The sequence below is a fragment of the Peromyscus leucopus genome, chromosome 8b (genome assembly GCF_004664715.2).
Source record: "Peromyscus leucopus breed LL Stock chromosome 8b, UCI_PerLeu_2.1, whole genome shotgun sequence".
Lineage (NCBI taxonomy): Eukaryota > Metazoa > Chordata > Mammalia > Rodentia > Cricetidae > Peromyscus > Peromyscus leucopus.
The window spans coordinates 76,820,665-76,835,728 of NC_051086.1; the positions used below are offsets into that span (position 1 = coordinate 76,820,665).

The 15,064-nt window shown below is 37.5% G+C and overlaps 1 pseudogene; it reads left to right on the plus strand.

Moving 5' to 3' along the window:
- Positions 1 to 12,399: 12,399 nt before the first annotated feature.
- LOC114704583 lies at positions 12,400 to 13,263 on the plus strand (annotated as a pseudogene).
- The last annotated feature ends 1,801 nt before the right edge of the window (positions 13,264 to 15,064 follow it).

A 15,064-nucleotide genomic window follows, 5' to 3' on the forward strand; every position in this document is an offset into this window, starting at 1 on the left:
AGGTGAGGTTAGCTGTGGCTTGTTCTGCTTCTCTGATCTTTCAGTGTTCACTCCAAAACCTGGCTCCAGGTTTGTTTTTATTAATAAGACCTTTTGAAATTCGTGTTACAGGTGTGCACCACCACAACCGGCTTGGACTACTAGAAATATTGGAGAGGGTGCCTAAACTGAACTGGCTTGCCCCATTGATCAGATCAGTGAATACCCTAAGTGTCATCACAGAGTTTTTCTCCAATGACTGATGGAGGCAGATGCAGAGATCCACAACCAAACACCAGACAGAGCTCCAGGAGTCCAGTCGAGAGAGAGGGAGAGAGAGAGAGAGAGAGAGAGAGAGAGAGAGAGAGAGAGAGAGAGAGAGAGAGAGAGGAATTCTATGAGCAGTTGCATCAGGATCTGGGGAAACCTGCAGAGATGATCAAACCAAACTAGTGGGAACTCATGAAAGTTGAATCAATGGCTGTGGAGCCTGCATGGGACCACACTAGACCCTCTGCATGGTGAGACAATTGTGTAGCTTGATTTGCTTTGGGGAGAGGGGCTGGCGGTAGATTCAGAATTCATCCCCAGTGCATGAGGGGCTTTTTGGAGCCCACTACCTATGATGGGACACCTTGTGCAGCCTTGAGGCAGGAAGGACTTGGACTTGCCTCTAGGGGATGTGCCTCCCCATCGGAGGCCTTGACTTCTTGTAAGGGGCGGTGGGGAGTGGGTTGGGGGAGAGATCAGGGGTGGGCTATGGGAGGAGGGAAGAGGGGGATCTTTGATTGGTGTGTAAAAAGAATGAAAAATTTTTCTTAATAAAAAAATATTTGAAAATCTGGTAGAATTCTGTGCTGAAACCATCTGGTCCTGGGCTTTTTTTGGTTGGGAGACTTTTAATAACTGTTTCTATTTCCTTAGGGTTTATTGGACTATTTAAATAGTTCATCTGGTCTTGATTTAACTTAGGTATGTGGTACCTATCCAGAAAATTGTCCATTTCTTTTAGGTTTTCAAGTTTTGTGGAGTAGAGGATTTTGAGATATGACCTGATAATTCTTTGGATTTCCTCAATGTCTGTTGCTATATCCCCCTTTTCATTTCTGATTTTGTTAATTTGGATTCTCTCTCTCTGTCTTTTGGTTAGTTTGGATAAGGGCTTGTCTATCTTGTTGATTTTCTCAAAGAACCAACTCTTTGTTTCATTAATTTTTTGTATTATTCTCTTAGTTTCTATTTTATTAATTTCACCTCTCACTTTGATAATTTCCTGGCATCTATTCTTCCTGGGAGACTTTGCTTCTTCTTGTTCTCCTGGGATTTACGCAGGGACGCTTGGCTCAACCTGGGAGGAGGGGACTGGACCTGCCTGGACTGAGTCTATCAGGTCGATCTCAGTCCTCGGGGTGGCCTTGATCTGGAGGTGGTGGGAATGAGGAGTGGGGGGGATGGGAGGGGCGCAGGAAGGGGGAGAACAAGGGAATCTGTGGCTGTTATGTAGAACTGAATAGTATTGTAAAATAAAATAAATTAATTAAAAAAATAAAAAATAAACATTCATAAACAATAAAAAAAAAACAAAAAAAAAATTTGTGGAGATGCCAGGAAGCCAAAGAAATGCTTGCTTATTTATGCCAACATCTAAATATATTATTAAATATATGTTAACCCAAAGTAAGTGAAAATTAAGTCTCCATTTATTTGTATTTTTTTAGATAATGTGTGTAATCCATAGCTTCTGAAAATTGCTAGAGCATGGTCAACTAGTTGCTTCCCTTCAGGAGGTTGAATAATGCAAAATTCTATTGACTGAAGAGCACTTTGGCATACGTTCTGGTCTATGGGGTTCTGCAAGTAAGCAGGAAAACAGTGGAAGAAGTCCAAATAACAGTGTCCTCAGAAAATGACCACAGATGGCGTTGATGTCCATGGTTCCTAGAAAAGGTGATTCCCTGACATAACTTAATTTCTTTTTAGCCTTCCTCTTCATCCTCTCTCCCTTCCCCTCCTCTTCCTTCCTGCTCTCTCTTCTTCTCTCTCTCTCCATCTCTCATTCATCTCTACTTTCCCTCTCCCTTTCTCATTCATTCATTCTCCTGCTCCCTCTCCCTTCCTTTCTCTTTTGTCTCTTCCATCCTGAGGATTGAACCCATGGCCTGCTCAAACATGGTAGACAAGGACTCTACCACTGAGCTTTATCCTCACGTCGAAATTTCTTTACCTCTGAAGTTAATAAATAACTATCAATTGTGTAAAAGTACAAACCTTGCATAAAAATAGGCAGTATATAGAACCTAGAGAGAAACATACTTGGCAGCTCTACTGACTTCTGCTCACCTTTGTGTCTTCAATACAATCCATCTAAGTTTCAGTATAAGTGTGTGTGTGTGTGTGTGTGTGTGTGTGTGTGTGTGTATACATGCACATGTATGTATGCTTCTACAGTAAATTAAATGTGTAATTTCCTCCTGGTGAGTTTATTTAGTGTGCTACCAACAAATATTTTGATTCATTTTGTCTTGTTCAAGGCCCTTGAGCTGGAGCATTCCTCAATCTCGTTCTTCACAATTCCTTCCCATAAAATGACTGTACTTCTTCATTAGTAAATTTTTGCTGTGTTAATCTTAAGCTTATGCCTTAGCCAGGATGTCCTTGTACACTTTGTCCCCTATTAGTTAAAGTGATGTCATATATCAATGTATGCCCAAATTTTTGGCTCATTCCCCAAACCATCAATTTGGAGTAACTGTCACTTATTTCTTGTTTTTAGAGCTTTTTTATTTTTAAATTTAGAAACCATTGTTTTCTGCCTTCAGTGATGCACTTACTGCATTAGATATTTAAAAACTCAGAAAGTAATTTAACTACTATTTTATGTAGTATGATTCTCTAAACATAAATGTGATCATTTAACATTCTTGCATTTCCATACAGTTACTAGTGTAATATGACTGTTTTGTATACCAACTATTAACACAGAAATGTGAACATGCTCCTGAGTAATTATACATTTCTTTATATTTTCCCCTTATTTTTTGACAGTATTTGTTCACATATTTTAGATAATATTTTGGATGAATGAAATGTTAAAAATTTCATATCATATAGATGCATTTATCTATATATTTTCTCTCCTAATTTTTCCTTTTAGATATATTTATTTCTGTATTAGCATAGCCCCAGATTTTGTTTTTTGTTGGAATATATCTTTATTTATTGTATTTTAACCTTTTTTTAAATACATCTAAGGCAAATGCAACTTTCTCGGGTCACATGATATACTGTTTATATTAATTAGTTCAGAAATTTTGTTTTTAATTGGAAATTATGTTCATTTATATTAATTGTGATGAATTATGCATTTATATGAATCACTGTCTTGACACATGCTTATATCCATTTTCTGATATCTCTTATTTATACATTTGACTGCTTTTCATTTTAATATTTTCCCTGAGATTACTTGCTTGACTGATTATTTATGTATTTCCTCATTTATTTTACTATTGGGGTTTCCTACTGTATTTAGGCTGGCTGGTCAGTGAATAACAGGGTTTTGTCTGATTTCTCTACCACAGCTCTGGGCAGCCATCTGAGCCATCTCCCTAGACAAAATTTCTTTCTATCAAATGTTGCTTTCATCTATTCTGATTAACCATTTAGCTAAAAGATGAAATTAGCTATAACTTTAAAATTACTTTAAAAATAAAATAAGGACACATTTCTTAAATCAATATTTATTTTAACAAACCTAAAATAAGATAACGAGAAGAATTGTCAAAAGACTTCCTTAGCACTGTTTTTTATGATTGTATTTTGCATGTATGCTCTCAAAGGGGCTGAAGTTACTGGACAACCTCCTGGAACTGGTTCCATCCTAATGCTACTTTTGACCTTGGCAGAGCTTGAACTCCGATCATCAGGACTGGTGGCCAGTGCCTTTGCCAACTGAGCCTCATCAATGTTCCAAGATTTGCTTACATTTAAGTGGATTGCCTACCAGCCTTTTCAGCTTCTAACAGCAAGTAAAGACAGTGGGCATAAGTGCACCATGCAGCTTGGTGGTTTATTTGAATATCATATCCATCCACATATCTTTTCAAAGTTAGATATCTGAATTTTTGGAAATAACAGGCTAACCTTTTTCTCTCTTAATGCGGATTCTCAAGAGCTAATTATCTCATTTTTTGACTTTGCACAAATAACATTAACTTTTAGATCAATTGTAGTTTTTATGTTATGGACATGAAATTAAAAAGAAAGTATTTCTACTTGGTTGAGATTTATATGTTTTACATCTTAAGGAGTCTTCATTCCAACAAATAATGATCTAGATCTCTGTGACAGAAATCCCTTAGAGTGTTTCTGCTATCATGTGAATAAGTAGCATTCATTCTTCATGTAGCATGGACTGACACTGTGGTATAAATGAACTTTCTGTGGATAATTTGTAACTTCTCTGAGTCCCTGTCAGAATACTGTCAAGATGCATTTGGCAAATCTTCCCACATAATTGCTAAACAGAAAAAGCTAATTACATTTGTGGTAATCACAATGTGGAATACATACAAATCTAATCACAGCACAAAAAGTGTTTCTGTTTTCTTGTGCAAGTTCTGTTACTTGAACAAGAACCTATGTAATGTTTTTCTGACTGCAATGTGTAACTTAAAAGTGTTAAGCATTCTGATGATAGAAAGATGCTGCATATAATTCAGCCATGCAGAAGAGCTCTTGTTGGGGATGTGCTATCTTCTTTGAAAGACAGTGAGCTTTTATTTTTCTGAAGATCTTAAAATTAACTGCTGTGCATGACTTTTTGAGTGCTTGAGGAATGGCAACAGTGGAGAAGAAGGAGTAACTTGGAATGTATGTTATTGCTTACTGTTCTGAAGCATTCCTCATCCCTCAATAAGAGTCAAAGCATTTCAGTTTATGAAGCCAGAGGTTGTGGCCTCCCAACCAATCTCAGATAATGTTCAACTACTTCATCCACAAGCCAACACTGAGTTTCTGTACAACATAGTTTAAACAACACTAAGGGAGGAAAAGATACACAAAACACCCAAAGCAAAGGCTTATGAAACTCAAGTGTGTCAGAGACTTTTAAAACAAAAGAGGTTCAGATGTATGAAGGCCAACACAAATGTACTCATAGCATGAACAGCAAAGTCAAAATATAATGACCAAATTACCCATAATAATAGCCACCAATGAGAGTGACTTAAATGAAAATTCAGACCAAGAGTTCATGAGAATGATTACACATTTGTTCAAACATACACACACACACACACACACACACACACACACACACACACACACACATCACACATACATATTAGGATTAGGATTAGTAGATGAGATAGAGGAACCAGATCAATCAATCAGTGACACATTTTTAAAAGAAAGTTCACAAAATCTATATAAATAAGGTACCATAAAAGACCAAATTTATGAATGGGCTCTTAGAAGAATGAGAAGGCATAGAAAATATTTTCAACAAAATCGTAGATAAAAATCTCTCAAATCTATAGAAAGAGATGCCCATAAAGGTATAAGAGTTATACAGGGTATAAAGCTTATAGGACCAGAAAAGAAATTCCCCATGCTATATTTTACTGAAAACATTAAATAACTCTGATGAAAAAAATGTATTGAAAGCTACAAGAGAGAAAAGTCACATCACATGTTCAAGTACATATGAATAATAGTTGATTTTCCAATGGAAACTCTAAAACCCAAAAGGACATGAAAGGATGTATTTCTTGGAATTTAATATCCTCCTTCCAGCCTAGTTACAGATTGGTTTACATGTAATATTTAATAAAAGTGTACATTTTCTCCTATATTCTCTAAGTTTAGTGAGTTATATTTATTTCCTTTGCATGAAAATTTACTGTTACTTTTGTGGCATGACCCATCTTAATCATTAGTTAAATTATAATGACCAAGAAATAATTTCCATTCAGTCAGTATTACTCTCTCAGTTCTGCAGATATTATAACAGTTATTTATTTTGTCTAGGAGGATGAAAAATATGGGCAATTTTATTTTCAGGTTTTTATGTCAAGTTATATTCTAGCTCCATTAAAAGAGATGAAACATCACTATATAGATTATATGTAACTCCCTCTCTCTCCCACGTACACACACCAATAAATTTGAAAAGTAAAGAATTCTGAATCAGATAAGAACCCTCCAAAGAACTCTGTATATCAGTACATATATTAGTATTACTCTTTGCACAGGTGTGCTAAAAATCCAAAATGAGTGTGAAACTATCTGGAATCAGTATGACTCAGATAATGTACTCATGTCTCCACTGACCAATCAATTTTATTTAGTTCAAACATTTTAATGTAAGTTCTCATTTGACATTTCTGAGCCTCTAAACAGCTTCAGGTAATACACACACACACACACACACACACACACACACACACACTAAATTTTCTGAAAAATAGTGCATTTGTGTCTGATCATATTTTTGGAGAGAGAACTTAATGTTTTCACCGTATTTGAAAAGTGAAACTTTTCATCACAGTGTAAGAGATAAATACTGATTTCAAATGACCCATTGCTTTTAATTTTTAAGGAAAATAGTGAGCAACAACCAAATGTCCTTTTTCAAGTTCTATCATAAATGGTATTTCCCATATTTCTCCCAGTTCCCTGAGGAGATGGCTGTATTTCTTATTGTACATGCTGCATTTTTATTGGGTCTTTAGGTAAGTGAAGGAATCTTTGATGTTGACTCTTTTATTTTATTTTTTTTTTGATTTTGACTCTTTTAATGACAAACTGATTCTGCATGAACATCCTCCTTTGTTTTAAGGAGGAGAAAACAGTGATGGAGTGTGTGTGTGTGTGTGTGTGTGTGTGTGTGTGTGTGTGTGTGTGTGTGTGTGTTGGGTATTTTTCTATAAAATGTGCTTACATGCCCTTGTGTGGGTACATGTTAGGAGTGGACTTAGCTTAATTATTATTGTAAAGATGAAAATATTCTGCTTCATGAAACTTAAGCATCTCCTTTCTCTATCTTTAGTCCTCTCTGAACTCACTATACATAATGTGAAATTATATATCATATATAAAACAGTTGAAGTAGATGCTATCTCTATCTGTTCTGTCATGCTGAGATTTATATTCCTTCTATATATAACATGAATGTTTGAAATAAATACATAATTATTTTTTATTTGTTATGGTGTTAGGCCTAGAACCTAAACGTTATGCTTACTGAACAAGTTCTCTACCACTGAACTATAACCTCCACCCACTTGGTGTGATATAGGTCTCTATGCCCTATTTGTTTATACTAGTTTCAAAGTATATACTAGACCTTCTAAAGAGACAGTGAGAAATAGATCAAAATCAATTATTTTTAAATATAAAAACAAATGTCCTTGAAATATTTACATTATTTTTTATTTTTACCCAGGCTGTTATTATTTTATAATAACTTCTTTCAATGTAAAAATTCAGAAGGGGAACTACACTCCTCTAATTCAGTATTCTGCAGATAATATGCCTACTTATGAAACTTAGCCTTGAGGAAGTCAAATGTAAGTGTGGTTTAGATATCCAGACATGCATAACTTCCAAACACACCACACCATGTAGGTTGTACCCAAGTCTAGAGCATCTCTGATATAATGAACATTTTGCCTCCCTGACAGCTGCTTCTTTTCTTCTTATAACAAATATCTTGTTAAATTTTTAAAATTTTGTTATTCTGAGTTATACAAACATGTCTGTTTTATGTAATTGACCTAATCATTATCCTTTGATTCATGTTGAAGAGAATTATTATTTTGTAATCTTTTAGCTTCGGGACAATGGGTATAAAAGTCCTACCCCATGTGTGGAGGCCCACAAAGGTTCCTAGTGAGATCTGAGCTTGCTTTACCCAGCAGAGCTGCATTACAAGATTGCTTGACCATGCGCATGGTTACCAGGTGTTTGAAAGTGTCTGCACTTGGCTGTGCTGGGGGGGGGGGGGAGAGTTCTTTTGCTCTACTCCTTGGCATTCCTAAAAACCCTTTAGAAGAGACAGAAGGGGCTGGTGGATCATGATCCAGGCCCTTTCCCGAGGCTATCCTGTGTTCCTATCTGTTTCTTTCCCCTTTATTCTTCTATCTAAATCTCTTATTCCTCTCTCCTCCATAGTACCCTGGGTAAAAAAAGTGGGAACAGGTCTCCCACACCCATGCATGATGTTAATAGTTTCCTGAAGATCAATGAATTGGCTACATATTACACTCTGAATTTATTAAACGTGTATAAAGAGAAGCGGTTGTTCAGTAAATCATTTCTAAGTTCAATTCACTGAATATAAGACTGAAAATAACAAGGAATTATATACTACAGTCGATGAATATACAAAAGAAAATACCTACATCATTTATATGCTAGGATTTGTCATAACTTTTACACATAATAGCTCATTTGTCCATGACAATCTGCTTATGAATGGATGCTATTATAAACACAGTTAATAGATGAAAATTATAAAGTATGAAGATGTTAAATACTAAGAGACATGTGTATAAGCCTGGACTTTGATGCATATAAAAACTTCAGTCTCCATGCTCTGCAGACTCCATGAAGTGCATGTTTCAGAGCTTGTACTTCTATCACACAGAAAGATGACAAATGTCAGTATCTTGTGTTGTCAGTAGTGAGCAAGACATTTGAAAGATACAGTGAAGCAAAAAGTGAACAGTTTTATGGTGAGCAAGAAAGAATTTATAAATGCAAAATTTAGTTCCAATAACAACAAAAATGTAACACTCCTCTTTAATCTTGTGTTCCATTCACTTGTATTCCTGTTTTTTTTTTTTTTTCTCTCTATTCACAGTAACCAGGGTATGGAACCAATCTAAGCATCAAGTCCTTGATGGATGCATAAAGGAAACATAAGATAGATAGTAGATAGATAGATAGATAGATAGATAGATAGATAGATAGATAGATAGATGATAGATAATTTCAGCAATATAATACAGAATACTGCCATATGATACTACATGGTTGGGACTGGAAGGCATTGATTTAAATACTGTACACAGAACAGTAAACACTGAATGATCTCCACCATAAGATCTAAAAATGTTGAATGTACAGAAGCTGTCTTAGTTAGGGTTTGGTTGCTGTGAAGAGACACCATGACCACGGCAACTCTTATAAAGGAAAACATTTAATTGAGACTGGCTTACAGTTTCAGAGGTTTAATCCACTATCCTCAAGACTGGAAACATAGTGGCATACAGACAAACATGGTGCTGGAGAAGGAGCTGAGAGTTCTACATCTTGATCCACAGGCAGAAGGAAGTGAGTGAGACACATTTCCCCCAACAATGCCACACCTTCTCCAACAAGGCCATGCCTTAATAGTGCCACTCCCTGTGAACTTATGGGGGCCAATTACATTTAAACTACTATATTCCACTCCCTGGCCTGCAACGTCTTGTGACTATATCATAATGCAAAATGTATTTAGAATAACTTCAAAAGTCTGCACAGTCCATAAAAGTTCAAATCTCTTCTGAGATTCATGGTAATCTCTTAACTATCATCTCATGTAAAACCAAAGTCAAAAGGCAGATCACATATTTCCCACATATTATTTCCAACATACAATGGCCCAGGATATACATTACTGTTTAAAAATGAAGGAAAGTTAGCCCAATATGGGAATATTGGACTAAAGAGAGACTGAAAACTAGCTGGGCAAACTCCAAACTCTGCACTTCTATGTCAGATGTCAAAGTACTCTTCAGATCCCTAACTCTTTTCATCTTTGTTGGCTGCAACACCCTTCTTTCTCTTGGGCTAGTTCTACACCTACTCCAACAAGGCCATACCTCTTAATAGTACCACTCCCTATGAACCTATGGGGCCCAATTACATTCAAACCACCACAGAAGCCAAGTATAGAATAGGAGTCTGAGAGAGGCAGAGCTGTATGTACCTGCTCTTTTTGACAGGCATAAAACTTCTGATCCTTGGGGGCACCAAGAACATAATCAGCAATACTATATTATCACTCTCTGAGAGTTAGACACCAGGACTTTGAGCACACTCACCATAAAGAAAGGGGTGAAATTTAACTTTATTGTGTGTTCATTGCTCTGCATTGAATCCTCAGTATAAGCATCAATTATGTCACATTGTGTTTAATACACAACTCACGTCATAAAGGTGGACATTTTAACTTGGGCTTCCTATTTATTTTTCACTTTTTTGAGAATTTCATGAACATGTACTGTATTTACATCATTTCCACATCTCTCCCATCCTTGGCTTCTAATATGTATCCCCACTTCTTAAAATCATGAACTCTTCTTCAATTCTTAGTTTGTTTGTTTGCTTTTGTTTTTTGAGACACGGTTTCTCTGTGTAGTTTTGGTGCCTGTCCTGGATCTCACTCTGTAGACCAGGCTGGCCTCGAACTCACAGAGATCCTCCTGGCTCTGCCTACCGAATGCTGGGGTTAAAGGCGTACACTACCACCACCTGGCTACAATTCTTATTTTTAAATATATATATAATGTGTGTGTGTGTGTGTGTGTGTGTGTGTGTGTGTGTTGTGTGTGTATTGTTTATAAAACATGTTGAGTCCATTTAGTGTTGCTTATATGTATATGTGTTTATATCTGGCCACTAGGATGAAATAACCTATCAGGGTGCTTGACCCTGAAGAAAATGTATTCTTCCTCCTTCAACAGCCGTATTTGCCTATGGATCTCCATCTAGTGGCAGGAACTTGTGAAAATCCCCCCATCCACATTAGCATATACTGGCATTGTCACTATACCAGTCTTGTTTGGGTGAATTATTTTTGGAAATACATGGGTTCAGTTTCCTTGCCATGTCTAGAAGATGCTGTATAGCATATAGCAACAGGCATCCTGGTCCTCTGGCTCTTACAATCCCCACCCCCCACCATCTTCCATTATTCTTCCCTGAGGCTTAGTTGTAATAGTTGTATTGTAGATACATCAGCTGGGGCCAGAAACCCCATGCCATTTATTTTCTCTTTTGTTTTTATTGTTTTTATTACATCTAGTAGATACTACATTAAAGGTTCAACTTTCTTTTCCCACCTGAGTACACGTATATTCATGGTTTCACTTTAAACAGTTTTTTTCAATATTCAAACTGAAATTCCTCTGCCTTCCAGATGGACCATCTTGAATATTCTGTGAGTATTTATAATTCAGCAAGTCAGTCTTCTATCTGGCCCAACTTCTCTTCTACATTATTTTATTTGAGTGAAAAGCCAATATGTGTTTTGGAACAGCAAACATATGCACAAAGCTGTTTTTATTATTTGCACATTTTGCCATTTTATTTAGGGAACAGAGCCTTCCTAAAATCTGAAGAGATGGTTCATGCATATCTCTGAAGGCTCAGCATTCAGTTTGCAAATTTTAATGACACTTGTGCTCAAACAGTTTTAGAGTACTTTGTCATAACATGCTAACTGCTTTCAAATTCAGCATAATGAAGCACAAGACATTCCCTTGTGGAAATAGTTTTGGAATGAATCTACAATATGATGAAAAAAGTCTTCCCAAAAGATTATAGTGAGGCTTATTGTACAAAAGCAAACAACACCCCTTATGTTGTGTCAGGATCTGTAGAGAGTTGTATGTTAAAAACAAAAAAACAAACAAACAAACAAACAAAAAGTGATGATTTACTTTTCCTGGAACATCATATTACATTCTAAGTAAAGGAGTAGAAAGTAATAATATTTGATTTTGGTCACAATGTATAGTAAACAAGTAATCTTTACTCAAAACTGTTTATAAGAACGTTCTTTATACAAAAATAGCCTAAATTTATTTGTACGCATCAAACAATAGCAGGTGTCAGTTTGAACATTTTCTGTTAACAGTTACATAATTTTACCCTACATTTTCTTTCTAACCATACTTTATTCTGTGCAAAAAAAATGTAATTTATACATTAAAATACTAAAATAGAACCATTCAGTGGTTCTTTTCATTCCATTGAAAATGGATTCTTCTTCCATACAATACATCCCAATCACAGTTTCCACTCCTGTAACTTCTGCCCACCTCCTCTCTCCCTCAGATCCACTTCCCTGAATTTCTTCTTCAGAAAAGATCAGGCACCATAGAGACGACAGCCAAACAGGACAAAATAAAATACAATAAGACAAGGCAAATGCCCTCATATTGAGGCTGGACAAATCAACTCAATAGGAGAAAAAGAGTCCTAAGAGCAGGCAAGAGTCAGAGACACACAGGAAATAAATAATCTCACACCAGCAAAATTAAAGAAGGAAGGGAAGTACAGACACACACAAATACACACATACACACACACACACACACACACACACACACACACACACACTACCACCACCACCATCAACAACAACATGTCCTGCAGATGAAGGAGGAGGATGTCCTCAAATTCCTTGCTGCAGGAACCCACTGAGGCAGCACCAACTTTGACTTTCAGATGGAGCAGTACATCTACAAAAGGAAAAGTGATGGCATCTACATCATAATCCTGAAGAGGACCTGGGAGACGCTGTTCCTTGCAACCCGTGCTATTGTTACCATTGAGAAACCTGCTGATGTCAGCGTCATCTCCTCCAGGAACACTAGGGCAGCGAGCTGTGCTAAAGTTTGCTACCACCACTGGAACCACTCCAATTGCTGGCCGCTTCACCCCTGGGACCTTCACTAACCAGATCCAAGCAGCCTTCAGGGAGCCGCGGCTTCTAGTGGTGACTGATCCCAGAACTGACCACCAGCTCCTCACAGAGGCATCTTATGTCAACCTGCCCCCATTGCGCTCTACAGACTCTCCTCTATGCTACGTGGGCATTGCCATCCCATGCAGCAATAAGGGAGCTCACTCAGTGGGTCTGATGTGGTGGATGCTGGCCCGGGAAGTACTCCGCATGCGTGGCACTATCTCCTGTGAGCATCCATGGGAAGTTATGACTGATATTTACTTCTAAAGAGACCGAGGGGAGATTGAGAAGGAGGAACAGGCAGTTGCTGAGAAGGCTGTGAACAAGGAGGAATTCCAGGGCGAATGGACTGCACCAGCTCCTGAGTTCACTGCTGCTCAGCCAGAGGTGGCAGACTGGTCCGAGGGTGTGCAGGTGCCCTCTGTACTCATCCAGCAGCTCCCTACTGAAGACTGGAGTGCCCAACCACTGAGGACTGGTCAGCAGCTCCCACAGTGCAGGCTACTGAGCGAGTTGGAGCCACCACTGAGTGGTCCTGAGCTCCTCTGCAGACACCTGAGCAAAGGGGAAAAAAAGGTGGAAGGAAAATAAAGTTCCCACAAGCTGAAAACAAAACAACATAACAGGAATTAATAATCATTTGTCACCGATATCTCTCAATTTCAATTCCCCAATGGTATGGTTGGTATAGTTGTTTTTTGTTTGTTTGAGATTTTTGTGATAGGGTTTCTCTGTGTAACCTTGAATCTCCTGGAACTTGCTGGAACTGGGCTGACCTCAAATTCAGAGATTGCCTGCCTCTGCATTACCATGCCCTGCTCAATATTTGGTGTAGGTTTTTTTGTTTTTGTTTTAAATTCTTCTTTCATACAATACATCCCAACTGCAGCCTCCCTTCCCTTCTCCCAGTCTTCCCATCTCACCTCTTCCCAGATCCATCCAGACCAGAAAAGCACTCAGCTCTACATTGCATTCCCATTTAATAATAGAATATTTGGTATAGTTTTAGACAGAAGGGAAAAAGGGGGGGGGAGTTTTAGTCTATAAAATACATCTCTTCAGAGAAATTTTTGGTGTATTTGTTTTTATTTATTAATTTTATTAGCTCTTTCAGAATTTCTTCGAGAAAGTAGTTCTCTTTCAGAATTTCTTTGAGAAATTAGTTCTTTGAGAATATGTTCTTGAGCTGGGCAGTGGTGGTTCATGCTTCTAATCCCAGCACATGGGAGGCAGAGGCAGGTGGATTTTATTCTTTATGTTTTATTCTTAATTAAATTTCCCTGAGGCACAAAATTTATTTGCATAATACCATAATGCCATAAACATTTTCAATACATGTTTTTAAAACCATTGTACAAGATGTACAAATATTCAAGGTGTCAACTTAAACAAATCTGTCTCTTTAAACATTTATGTTTTACCTTCTGTGGCAAAATTATTAGCAGTCATTTTTGTAAATCTTTGACATGTACAGTCAATCATTGCTATTCATGACTCTGCTATTTTGCAGCATAACACATTAGAACCTTGAATCTATGTGTAACTCAATACTTATTGATGGATGTATCTCTGTCCCTCCCTCCCATCCTGCCCTTAACCACTCACTATCAACCTCTATGTTATTAAATATTTTTATTAAAATTATTAATTATTATTCCCCTCCCTCCTTTCCTCCCATACTCTGCCCCTTATCTCTGTTTTGCCTTCCTCCAATCCACCCCTCCTCTGTTTCTGTTCAGAAAAGGGCAGGCATCCCCCAGATATCAGCAAAACATAACATATCAAGTTCAGATAAGACTAATTACTCCTGTTGCATTAAGACTGAGCAAGGCAGCTCCAAAGAGTTAGGGATAGCCCCTGTTCCCACCATCAGGAGTCCTGTAGGTATGCCAAGTTATACAACTGCCTAATATATGTAGAGGGTCTAGGTCAATGCCATATATGATTCCTGGTTGTTGAGTCAGTCTCTATGAGCTCCTATGAACCCAGGTTAGTTGATTCTGTAGGTTTTCCTGTGATATCTTTTACCCCTCTGGCTCCTACAATCCTTCCTTCTTTGCTTCAGCAGGATTTTTCCAACCTCAGCCTAATGTTTGATGGTGGGTCTCTGCATCTGTTTCCATCTATCCCTGGATGAAGCCTCTCTGATAACAATTGGGGTAGGCAGTAATCTTTGAGTGCAGTAGATATCATTAGGGATCATAACATTGACATTTTTTCCAGTCATTTGGTTCTATCCCAAGGTCTCTAGGCCATCCAGCCATTGGGTCCTGGCACTTTGTGTGTCAAGGGTAGGCTCCCTCTTGTGGCATAGGTTTCACAATGGCCACTATCACAAAC